We start from the raw sequence: 12,020 nt of genomic DNA, 5'->3' as shown, positions 1-12,020 counted from the left end.
TTACTGCCTTTTTGCAATTCAGGTTGAACCATTGCTTGTTGTTTGATCCGCATTTAGTAGAAAAAGGGATATAAGCTTCCATTCCTGCCAAGATCGTCTCTGTAATTTGGTTTGCACATTCTGAGATGTTATTGTTTCTAAAGCAGACTTCTTTCCAAGGGAATGAGCGGTAAAATTCCCGAAGATGGTTCCACTCTGCTGATTTATAGTGCCATACCTTCCGCGGCATCGGAGGATCCTGCGTTTTAAGCTTCAACTGGCAAGAGACTGTTATCAATTTGTGGTCCGATGTTACTAGGGGGGCATGTACTGATACAGTGTACGAGTCAGGGTAGGAGGAGACTCGCAAATTCGCCGTCTCGATCGGGGATTCTGGTAGGTTCCTCCACAAGCTGCGTAAACCCGCATATGGTGGCAAATAGCTCAGCTTCTCGTCCTTTATCGTCGTTCTTGTTGTAGAAGCGCAGCCAGTTGATATTGTGAACGTTAAAATCACCCATGACGACGATTTCTGCGCTTGGGTAGTCAATTTGCAGATGGTTCAAAAAGAGCCGTATATAATGAGTCTAACAAAGATGAACTTACGATAAACACCATGGTGTGTCAGACGGAGATGGGCATATCATTGTTTTAAGCTTGTTTGATTTTTTTGTGACTTTTGCTTTCCTTCAACTCCATCATATATCTCTCTAATTTTTCCTACCAAAAAATATAATTTAATGGAAATCATATACCCGTCTCTATCGCGCATGTAAGTTTAGACATAAGCTTCTCTTTGTATGAACGTGACTCGTTATATGAAAGTGAAGTAGAATCAACACGTCGTCATAGTGCACCATAAGTCTGACAGAGATAAACTTGTGGGGAACACAATGTGTTAAACAGAGATAAGCATGTCATTATTTTACGCTCGTTTATTTCATAAGAATCATCATCAATTTGATTTGTTTAAAAGAATGTCCTCGATTTTTATGATTTAGAACCATCCCTGGACATTTTGTTTTATTTTTTCATTACTTTCATTGAAAAATCGACTCATACACACACTCCTTATCATTCATCTCTGTCTTACACATTATTTATACCATAAACCTATCTTTTTCTAACCATTTATTAATCCATTTGTCTTTGAAAATTAGCCCCTAAAGTAGTTATTGAGCATGCAAGTGTGATACATCAATGAAAAGGCTATTAAAAGCCCTATTTAAATCTGGTTTAATCCAACCGATCTGAATTCGATTCACTCTTCAATTCCTGTATAAAACTTCGTCCAAAATCTTTGTCAGTTGCCAAGATGACTGATACCTCAACTTAGCCAACCCAACGAATAATCACTATAAATAGAAGCAACTAGTATATGCAACTTTCCTTTTTTTTTGTTGCATTTCAATTATAAGAAACAACAATTTAATTGAATTTAATGCGCTCCACCTTTCTTCCCATGTGTGCACAAATCATACATTGTCCGAGATAATTGTGCATATATAAACGACAATTAACTTATATTATTGACTTATGATATAAGCGCGCTTCGGTGATACAGTCGAAGGCATGGCAAAGGTCACTAACAGACACCCACTCACTTGTATATAAATGTAAAAGTGTCAACTGTCATGGCAAAATAAGACATGTCATTAGTGTCATCTGTCAATCGGTTAAGGCATGCTTTTGATGAGTCAAATTAGGTACCTTTTTGACGCAGGTATAAAATGAAGTGGAAATTAAAAAAGAAAAAACTGCAAAGGCGTTTTAATGTCAGTTCCTAAAGTCGTTAAAAAACAAGGCAGCGAAAAAAAAAAACGGTTGGTTTGGCCTTAACAGTAGACAATGCCGGAGATCTCTCTCTCTCTCTGCCTCGTTAAAAAGAATTAATGTTGTGAGGCATTTGAAACGTTTTTGTTTATACTGCTAATGTTCATCAGCTCTATTTCTAAAATTTCTCCTACTAAATACTACAAACATTTGTGAAAATCCTTACAGAACGAGGCCACCACAACGACGTACTTACAATGCCAACAATTTTATCGGTTTTATGTAAGCAAAACGCGATTTTTTTTTAACCGGACGGTTAGATAACATCAGCTGAAAAATGCGCTATTTATTTTTTTTAACTTTGTTTTGTTCGTTCTGACATCGTACATAAATTAAACCGGTCGCGCTTCCCGTATTTAAATTTCGGAGATCGCAGGCGTAGGAAATCGCTAAACGTGCGTGAATACGAAATGTTTGATGGTTAATTTGTTAATTCAAATTATTAGTTAATTCTTATATGGAGGTCGCTGGTTGTTTGTTTCCTCGTTTGTTTTTTTTTTTTTTTTGTGGGAGGTGACGTTAATCGGGTGTTGTTGCGATAGCAAAGTGGCACAAGCAACCCTGTGTATATAATCAAAATACCCCTTAAGATACCCACCATATAGTTAAATCGAATATCTTACAAATATAGTTACTTTTTTAGCTCAAACTCTCGTACTAAAAATAAGGGGTGTGGCCACGGTGCATCATCTGTGCCCTCTCGTTCTAACGCACTACGATTAAGCGGCGTCTTTGTTCAGTACTTCCATAGTCCGGGCCTATAGTGTCGAATTATTAAAAAATAATTCTAATTTTATTCCAGGCATTCGAAGTGATTTCATGTTCTTTATCCTGAGATGGTGACATGCTTGTCATCTGAGTACTTTCTACGAGATTTCGGTTTCTCCATTCTTTTAAAGGATTTTTTATTCCCTTTGTTTCGGTATTGGAATATTCATAATCAGACACTCTTCATTATAGGTTTGTTCTCAGTAGTAAGCAACAAGTTAACGATAAATAAACATGCGCAATAGAGTAAAATGTAAACATAACCTCTAAATTATTGTTTGTGTTTTGTATAAGCCCTAATATTCGTTTTGAAATTGTAGTTTAAATTGTTGGTATAGTCTAAAAATACACATTAAGGAAATGAGTGACTTTAAATCGTTGGAAGAATCTGAATTTTCTGATTCCGACACAGACTTAGTAGTTTTACTTGAAGAACACATAAGTACCAAGAATCAAAACTATCTAGATGAAACTGTGTCCCAATATAATAGAATTAGAATAGAATTTCTCGACCATTTTAGAGTAAGCCTTGAAGTAGCAAACAATTACACAATTTTAAACTCTATTAATAATATTCAACTAATTTAAAGTTGTTTGTTTTGTTTATTTTCCCATTTTTCATTGGCAAACAAAAGTAAGGTTATTTTTCTTGCTCTTCTTCTTTGAAATTGGACTCCACTCAACCCGTGTTTGAGGTTCGTACAGACGGTTTCAAATCGATCAGAAGTTGTAATCTTTTACGCATGCGCATCAAGAATAGTTTGCAAACAGTTTCCAAACTTTGCAGTGAGAACAAACCTTATGTTAGTCCTCGGTTTTGTTATTCCCTCGGTGACGTAAATCGGCCGTTGTTGTCAAATTTTCTTACAAAATTGACAGTTGCTTTTTTAACGTACACCCCCCTACTACTTTGCACCGACTTTGCTCTCTCATTCTAACACAGTACGATCAAGCGGTGTCTTTGTCTCATGCTACTATAGTCCGGGCGGCTAGTATTAAATTATTTCAATTTTATCGAAGCGATTTTAATCTTACTTCATCTTGAAATGGGGACGCTTTTGTCATTTGAGTACTTCGTACGACGTTTCGGTTTTAACGTCATAATCTTCATTATTTTAAAAGACGTTTCATTACCTGGCCATTGATATAAGATGTCTGTAAATTGAAGTTTGATAAACTGTAAAAATTCTCGAATTTTTCATTACCCTTGAAAAAAAAATTATTTGTATTTCGACGCTTCAGTATTGAAACATCAAACACTCTACAAAATGTTGGTCTCTTTGGAGGTTGTTTATTTGTCATTTTGTAGGCGATGACGTGAATCGGCCTTTGTTGCCAAACTTTAGGGATTTTTAATAAGTTGGAAAAAATTCCTGATGATGGTTATTCTTATGCCGAAATATGTTCTTCTTAACGGGAATAAAAATGCTTTTAAAATGTGCTTTTGAAAATAATAATCTAGATGGCGATAGCGGCATAGCCTAACCTATATATATATAATAAAAATACCCACCCTATATATAGCTGAACATTTTAATGAAGTAATCTTGCCAAAAAAGACTTTTTTTTACATACACCCCCGTACTACAACTAACGAGAGTGGCTACGATGCATCGACTGTGTCCTCTCGCTCTAATGCACTACGATCAAGCGGCGTCTTTGTTTAATGCTTCCATAGTCCGGGCGTATTACACAAAATAAAAAAAAAACTTAGTAGAAAACAATTATTAACAATTAAAATACATTAAAAACAATAAAAGTATATAAAAACTAAACTATCATATTATTCAATGACTATTTTAATTCCTACTTAAATACATCTTTAAAACATAGAGATAGAAATCAACAATAAAATTTGAAAATAATAATTAAAATTAAATGGAAACATTGAAATATACTTAACATAACAGAAAAATCAAAGTCTAAGAAAAGAAAAAATATTCGTTTTTGAGGATATATCGCTGGAGTAAATCTTGCAAAAATAGTCGTTTTTTTACATAGACCCCCGTACTACAAATGACGGGTGTGGCTACGCTAGATCGACTGTGCTCTCTCGTTCTAACGCACTACGATTAGGCAGCGTTTTTGTTCAATGCTTCCATAGTCCGGGCGTATAGTGTCAAATTATTAAATAATGATTTCAATTTTATTCCAGGCATTTAAACTGATTTCACGTACTTTATTTAGACTGATATGAAGATATTTTTGTTATTTGAGTACTTCGTACGACGTTTCGGTTTAATATCTTCAATATTTTAAAGGTCTTTCTATTGCCATTAACAACTGTGACGTGAATCGGCTATTCTTGCCAAATTTTTGAGTTTTAAAATGTGGTGAAATTCCTGATGATGATTATTCCTATGCCGAAATATGTTCTTTTTAACGGGAATAAAAAATGCTTTTGATAATCATAATCTAGATGGCGGCATAGCCTTACCTGTATATATAATCAAAATACCCACCCTATGCTGAATAATTTAATGAAATAAATCTTACAAAAATAGACGTTTTTTACATACACCCCCGTACTACAAATAACGGGTGTGGCTACGCTAGATCGACTGTGCTCTCTCGTTCTAACTCACTACGATTAAGCAGCGTTTTTGTTTAATGATCCCATAGTCCGGGCGTATAGTGTCAAATTATTAAATAATCATTTCAATTTTATTCCAGGCATTTAAACAGGTTTCAAGTACTTTATTCAGACTGGTATGAGGATATTCTCGTTATTTGAGTACTTCGTACGACGTTTTGGTTTAATATCTTCAATATTTTAAAGGTCTTTCTATTACCATTAACAACTGTGACCTAAATCGGCTATTCTTGCCAAATTTTTGAGTTTTAAAATGTGGAGAAATTCCTGATGATGATTTTTTCTATGCCAAACTTTTGATCGGGATTAAAAAATGCTTATGACACTCATAATCTAAACGGCGGCATAACCCAACCTGTATATTTAATCAAAATACCCACCCTATGCTGAATAATTTAATGAAGTAAATCTTACAAAAATAGAGATTTTTTTTATATAGACCCCCGTACTACAAACAATTAACGGGTGTAGATACGCTTCATCGACTGTGCCCTCTCGTTCTAACGCACTACGATTAAGCAGCGTCTTTGTTCGATGATTCCATAGTCCGGGCGTATAGTGTCAAATTATTAAATAATAATTTCAACTTTATTCCAGGCATTTAAACCGATTTCAAGTACTTTATTCAGACTGATATGAGCATATTCTTGTTATTTGAGTACTTCGTACGACGTTTCGGTTTAATATCTTCAGTTTAAAGGTCTTTCTATTGCCATTAACAACTGTGACGTGAATCGGCTATTCTTGCCAAATTTTTGAGTTTTAAAATGTGGTGAAATTCCTGATGATGATTATTCCTATGCTGAAATATGTTCTTTTTAACGGAAATAAAAAATGCTTTTGATAATCATAATCTAGATGGCGGCATAGCCTTACCTGTATATATAATCAAAATACCCACCCTATGCTGAATAATTTAATGAAGTAAATCTTGCAAAAATAGACGTTTTTTTTACATACACCCCCGTACTACAAATAACGGGTGTGACTACGCTAGATCGACTGTGCTCTCTCGTTCTACCGCACTACGATTAAGCAGCGTTTTTGTTCAATGATTCCATAGTCCGGGCGTATAGCGTCAAATTATTAAATAATAATTACAATTTTATTCGAGGCATTGAAACCAAGTTATGAGGATATTCTTGTTATTTGAATACTTCGTACGACGTTTCGGTTTAATAATCATCATCTTCAATATTTTAGAGGCCTCTTTATTACCATTAAAAACACTTTTTGTTTGTATCTCGACGTTTCGGTAATGACACACTAATCATCAGACACTCGTCGTTACGTTGGTTCTGATGGAGGCTGTTCATTACCTCGTTTGTTTTTTTTTTGTGGGCGGTGACGTGAATCGGCTTTTAAGTTTTCAAATTTGATGAGGTTATAAAAATAAAAAACGTAATTTTTTATGAATAAGGTGGAAAACTTCCTGATGATGATTATTCTTATGCAGAAATATGTTTTTTTTACGGGAATAAAAAATGCGTTTGAAAATTATAATTATCGCCATCTATACATTGATGGCGATAGTGGCATAGCCCAACCTATACAGCTGAACATTTTAATAAAGTAAATCTTGCAAGAATAGGCGTTTTTTTACATACATTCCCGTACTACAAATAAAGGGTGTGGCTAGATTGCATCGACTGAGCTTTCTCGCTCTAATGCACTACGATCTAACGGCGTCTTTGTTTGATGCTTCCATAGTCCGGGCGTATAGTGTCAAATTATTAAAAACTAATTTCAATTTTATTCCAGACATTCGAACCGATTTCAAGCACTATATGCCTGATATGAGAATATTCTTAAAGTATTTGTTATTCTCTTTGAAAAACTTTTTCAATATTCTCTACGTCCTTAAGACGAACATTATTCAATCCCATTAAATGCGCGATAGTTTAAAACCCGAGTCACTCCCTGTGAACTTAGCGATACAATTAACATTGTACTTTTAAGAAAATGCTAGTATTCATTTATGGGATTGCGCAAAAAATACCTCACACCCACACACCGACAGACACACACATACATGGTGAATATTTGATTTTCTCGAACTGGGTAAGTGGTTAATGGCATTGACATGGTAAACGTTGACGTGTATCGTAATTATTGTGAAAACCGATTTTATTATCATCATTGTATGTACCTGGACGATTGACAATTTGACACTATCTTATAATAAAATATTATTTTTTTAATCTGGCTTCCTAGAATTCTAATGGTTTTGATGACGTCGTGCTTATCTCCCGTAAGTATCGTCAAAAAAACAACCTAATATTTTGCAATAATAGCTGAGAAGGTTTTTACTACTTGTCTGGATGGAATTTTCGAGATGAATGTAGAATTAAATAACGAAAATATCTCAAGCTCATTAAAATTAAGAAAGCTTGAAGAGTTATACTTACCAACGATCTTCATTTGGCAAACATTCCTAGTTCGAAGAAAATCTAATTCACATAGGGACTAATGGCTGGAAAGAACTTATTTAAGCCCTATGCATTATTTTTGATAAACAATAACATATACTTTGTTTATTTTTATGGTGATAATCGACGTTTAAAGTGATTCATATAAAAAATTACTACGTAATAACTAAGACGGATTGATGATTACAGAGTACGTCATTATTGAATATAGTAATAAATCGCACAGCAGAAATGAGTAAAACCGCAAATCAACAACAATCTAACATAATTATTCATAAGAATTACATAGTAGAGTGCAAAAATGCAAATTCGCTTTTAATTCGTGAGTAATCGGTCGAGCGGGGCACACTTCTAAGAAAACCGCCGATTTCATGCTCAGATCACTAATAATTGCGTCATTGTTGAATTCTTCGGTCAATGCTGAATGACTATTTTGAGTGTATTTGTTTTTCTTGGCATGGGATGATCGTCGCGCAGTCTACCATAATATTGGGTACAGTTCAAGTAAATAAGTTGACAAATGACAAAAACGACAGATCACACCTTAAGCTCGTATGTCCAAATAAGTGTTTTGAAAGGTCTAGTAATGTGGAATAAGTTGATGCTCTTGATGTGGTTCAAGGGTTTTGCATTTGCAGATACTTGGGTCACTTGGTTTGCCTCAGCCAGTGTTGATCTGAAAATTCAAATAAGATTTCAGTAAGTGTGAGATTTACAATGATTGGTTTAAGCAAAATTGAACGCTCTTTCTTTTTATATATATTTTTTGACAATTGGGAGGAGATCCAATCAAGAGCATGCGTAATATAATAAACAGTCAAAGAATCCAACAAAAAGCTAAAATTCAAACAGAGTTTAATGAGTTCATTTCTACCATACCTGCAAATCTTGTGAGGGATATACCTGAAATTATTTCAATCCCTTACATGACCCTCCTTAATGGTGCCTCACTACATTTTTCTATCTAGGAGGTAATTTTCATTAAGATTTAAAAGACACTCCCATTCTTAAATCGATTAAAAAGCAAATAATTCATCCTCTTACAAATCTACGCCTCTAGGAGAGTGTCTTTCTTTCACAACTTAAACAGGCAATAGTCCCACCAATTTCTGAGTCCGGGAATAAAGAAGACACTTCAAACTATTTTACCTACAATATCATAAGTCTTGGAAAAATGTCCAATACTTAAAAAATAAGTTGTTTACCAGGTGTCAATATGGTTGTAGGGCTAGGAAGGATACTACACAAGCTATCATAAGTTTGGTGGATCTATGCCTATCTTTTCTCTACTGTGTTCCTTAGCAAGGCTTTTGACTGGGTGTCCCATAACCATCTCCTGACCAAGCTGCCATGTTATAATTCCTCTTATACGAGTTGTATGCAAGGAGTCAGGATTGGTGTAATATTGTTAGTAAATTTGTGTACCCCAGAGATCTATCCTGGAGTACACATTTTTTAAATTTACATAATGGTCTACTTGTATGGCCACGTTGTATGTACATGGTATACTGTAACGGCTGAGCTTTGGTTTGCATCCAATAAATTGCTTTTAAACAGAAACAACACAAACCTTTTCCCTGGTAGGTCTTCAGGTAGGCATTACAAATTTAAAACTCACGTTTGACAAAGAAAGCCGCGTCCTATGTCTATCTTCTTAGGAATTTGGAAGGTTTTGTGAGTACTACTCATACCATAAAAATGTCCTATTTCAAGCTGCAATGCCTTATTTAACATCAGTAGAAAGAAGAAGAAACGTTTGACTCAAGTGCCTGTAAAAAGTCATTAATTTTTGCCAAGTGTTTGACTTCTTTAGAAAAAAGAGAAGATGAGGATGGCAAGAAACAATTAGCTCAGCTGAGAAGTTATTGTTTTTTCATAGGCAGCTGAGTTAAACGTTTTTTATCTTCCTCTTCTTCTTTTGACATGCTTAAAGAAGAACAAGAAGAAAAAAAGAGGAGGAAGAAGAAACGTTTGACTCAACTGTATGTAAGATATCAATATTTTTTTCAAGGTTTTTGACATAAAAAAAGGAAGAAGAAGAAAAGAAACAAGCTCAGCTACCTGAAATAAATTATTGATTTTTTAAAGGCAGCTGAGAAGAAGGAGAAGAAAAAGAAGAGAAGAAACGTTTGGCTCAACTGCCTGTAAGAGATCACTAATTTCTTCCACATTCTTGAAGAAGAACGAAGAGAAGAAAGGTTTGAATCAACTGTCTGTATTAATTTTTTCCAGATGTTTCTCCCTATTTATCTCTGTGTTGTGAATGGAATATGTACGGTATGTATTTGGAACAATATTCCATTTCCACTCTTCCAAATTTTAAAAGGGGGTCTTATACCAGACCTCAGGTCGACATTGAAGTATATATATATGCCATCTCTCTTGGTCTTGAAGGATTTATGATAATGACGTCGAGGAGCCCTCACAAAAAAAGAAAGAAACTAGTTTTAGAACCCAAAGAAGAAGAAGAAGAAAAAAAGAAGAATGAAATAAGAGTCAAAAGAAAGGACTGTTTACCTTAGGATATACATTTGACAAACAATAATGTTCTTTAAAAGGGATGATTGGTGTGGGGAAAGGGCAGCTTGTGCAGGTAGGATTTTTACCCTTCACAGGAGACCAGGCTATATGGATGCGTGTAGGCAAGCCTGCTAAAATATTGTAAACTTTTATTCTGTATATTTATTCAAGTGTTTGGTATATTCTCGAGACATCTAAAGAACATCATGGTAACATCCATGATTATGACACCGGACTGAGGGAGAATATGGTTGCTTCATGTTGTAGGTTACCGAGAAAATGTATTCTATATTATAGAGTTGATGAATTTTAAATTTGATCAGTATTTTTAAGCTGTTTTTTAATAGTGCTAAGTGAATTTTATTTTGTTTAAGAGTTTTAGATGTGTATACCTTCAACTTTATGCTATTTGACATGTGTTAAATTTCTTTTGTTATATTGACATTAATAAAGAATCTGAACTGCCTAAATATTGATTTTTTTCATGAGACAATTAATAAATGGTTTATTATATTAGAAATGTCTTCACTAGGTAAAGAACAAATTCATAAATTTTTGTAATTTCTGTAAGTGGGTGAAAACAAAGGCAGATTTATTTATTTAGATCTTACAATACTATCTTTGGATTCTTAAAAGAAAACCCTCTTTAGGTCTGATTTTTTGTATGAATTTCATTTATAGTCATTTATGTCATATGGCATTTTTAAAGAACCAAATGAACCAATTTTTAGGTTTTTTTCTGTGTTTAAAAGAGCACATTCCAACTTTATACTATATACTTCCAACAAGTCTACACATAATCAACTAGTAATTCATGATTTTTTAATTTAAGCTTTATAAAGGCATCCAACTTTCTAGTGTAACTTTTAAATAAAAGCAGTTGACACCCGAGGAATTATTGACAATTTTTGTTTTCTATGGTTGTGTAACTAATTAATTTATTTATTAGGAAAAATAAGTTTCTTGGTTATCTTTAGAATGCCAAAACCATACCAATACATAAAAATTGGGATTGAAATGACCCTACTAATTGTTGTCCATGGTGATCACTCATGATCCATGACTCCATTGGGTACCTCAGGAGTCCATTTTGGGACCATTATTTATGGACTATTTTAGACCATATTATTCAGAAGACTTAATGACCTTAAAATATGTTTTAATTTAAACAGACCCTCGATAATAGCAAAGCCGGTTAATATGACTGTTTGGACTTTGTGAAATTCTCCATGTAAATCCTTGTTGTCCATCCATATTGACCCACAGCTAAAGTATGAGGGTCATGTTAACTATATTGCTGGTCAACTGAGAGGCAATATCTTTCTTCTTAGAAGTCTTTCTTGTATCCTGCCCATGGATGCCCTGCTGTAATTCTCCCATGCTGTATTTCAATCAGTCACTGGATATGCCATGATGGTCTCGGGTCATTCAACAATTATAATGAAAATCTGTTTGTATTATAGCAAGGGTGGGAATGGTGGGATATAACAATGGGATCAGAAAGAGCTTCGTTGAACTAAATATAATTACTTTACTTTGCAGACATAACTTACAATAATGAACTTGGAGACAAGTTTAGAATACCTTTTCATGTACTTCAAAGGTCAAGAGTTTCTACAAATTATTACTGTCCACCTGGTATTGTAACTATCAACTGCAATCAAAAATTTTCCTTTTAAAAATTTAAATAAAATTTCACTTGAAGCATTCTTTAGCGTTGATGAATTCCTTGATGCTTCCTTTTCTGTGATATCGAGTATCAATCTGCCTTTTTGTTATTTTTCTTTTTAAGTAAATTTACTAGATTAGCACTGACTAATAGGTATTGTATCTTAAATGTTATATCTTGTATTTAAATAATAATTAATTTGTATTTAATATCCGCTTATTGTTTGTAC

General features: G+C 34.0%; 1 protein-coding gene and 1 long non-coding RNA gene across 2 annotated transcripts in view; one reads left to right on the top strand and one right to left on the bottom strand.

Moving 5' to 3' along the window:
* The window catches only part of LOC126739018 (activating transcription factor 3), a 104,139-nt gene that overhangs the window by 15,857 nt on the left and 76,262 nt on the right, over positions 1-12,020 (top strand). The window lies entirely within an intron of this gene.
* On the bottom strand, positions 4,325-10,449 carry LOC126739022 (uncharacterized). Its single transcript, XR_007661523.1, has 4 exons — positions 8,808-10,449; positions 8,482-8,751; positions 6,050-8,278; positions 4,325-5,017 (listed from the first exon to the last, which is right to left on the bottom strand). It is a non-coding gene; the product is annotated as an uncharacterized LOC126739022 (long non-coding RNA).

Source organism: Anthonomus grandis, chromosome 7 (assembly GCF_022605725.1).
Source record: "Anthonomus grandis grandis chromosome 7, icAntGran1.3, whole genome shotgun sequence".
Taxonomy (NCBI): Eukaryota; Metazoa; Arthropoda; class Insecta; order Coleoptera; family Curculionidae; genus Anthonomus; species Anthonomus grandis.
Note: the sequence above shows the minus strand (reverse complement) of the source record. Positions and strands in the feature narration are given on the sequence as shown.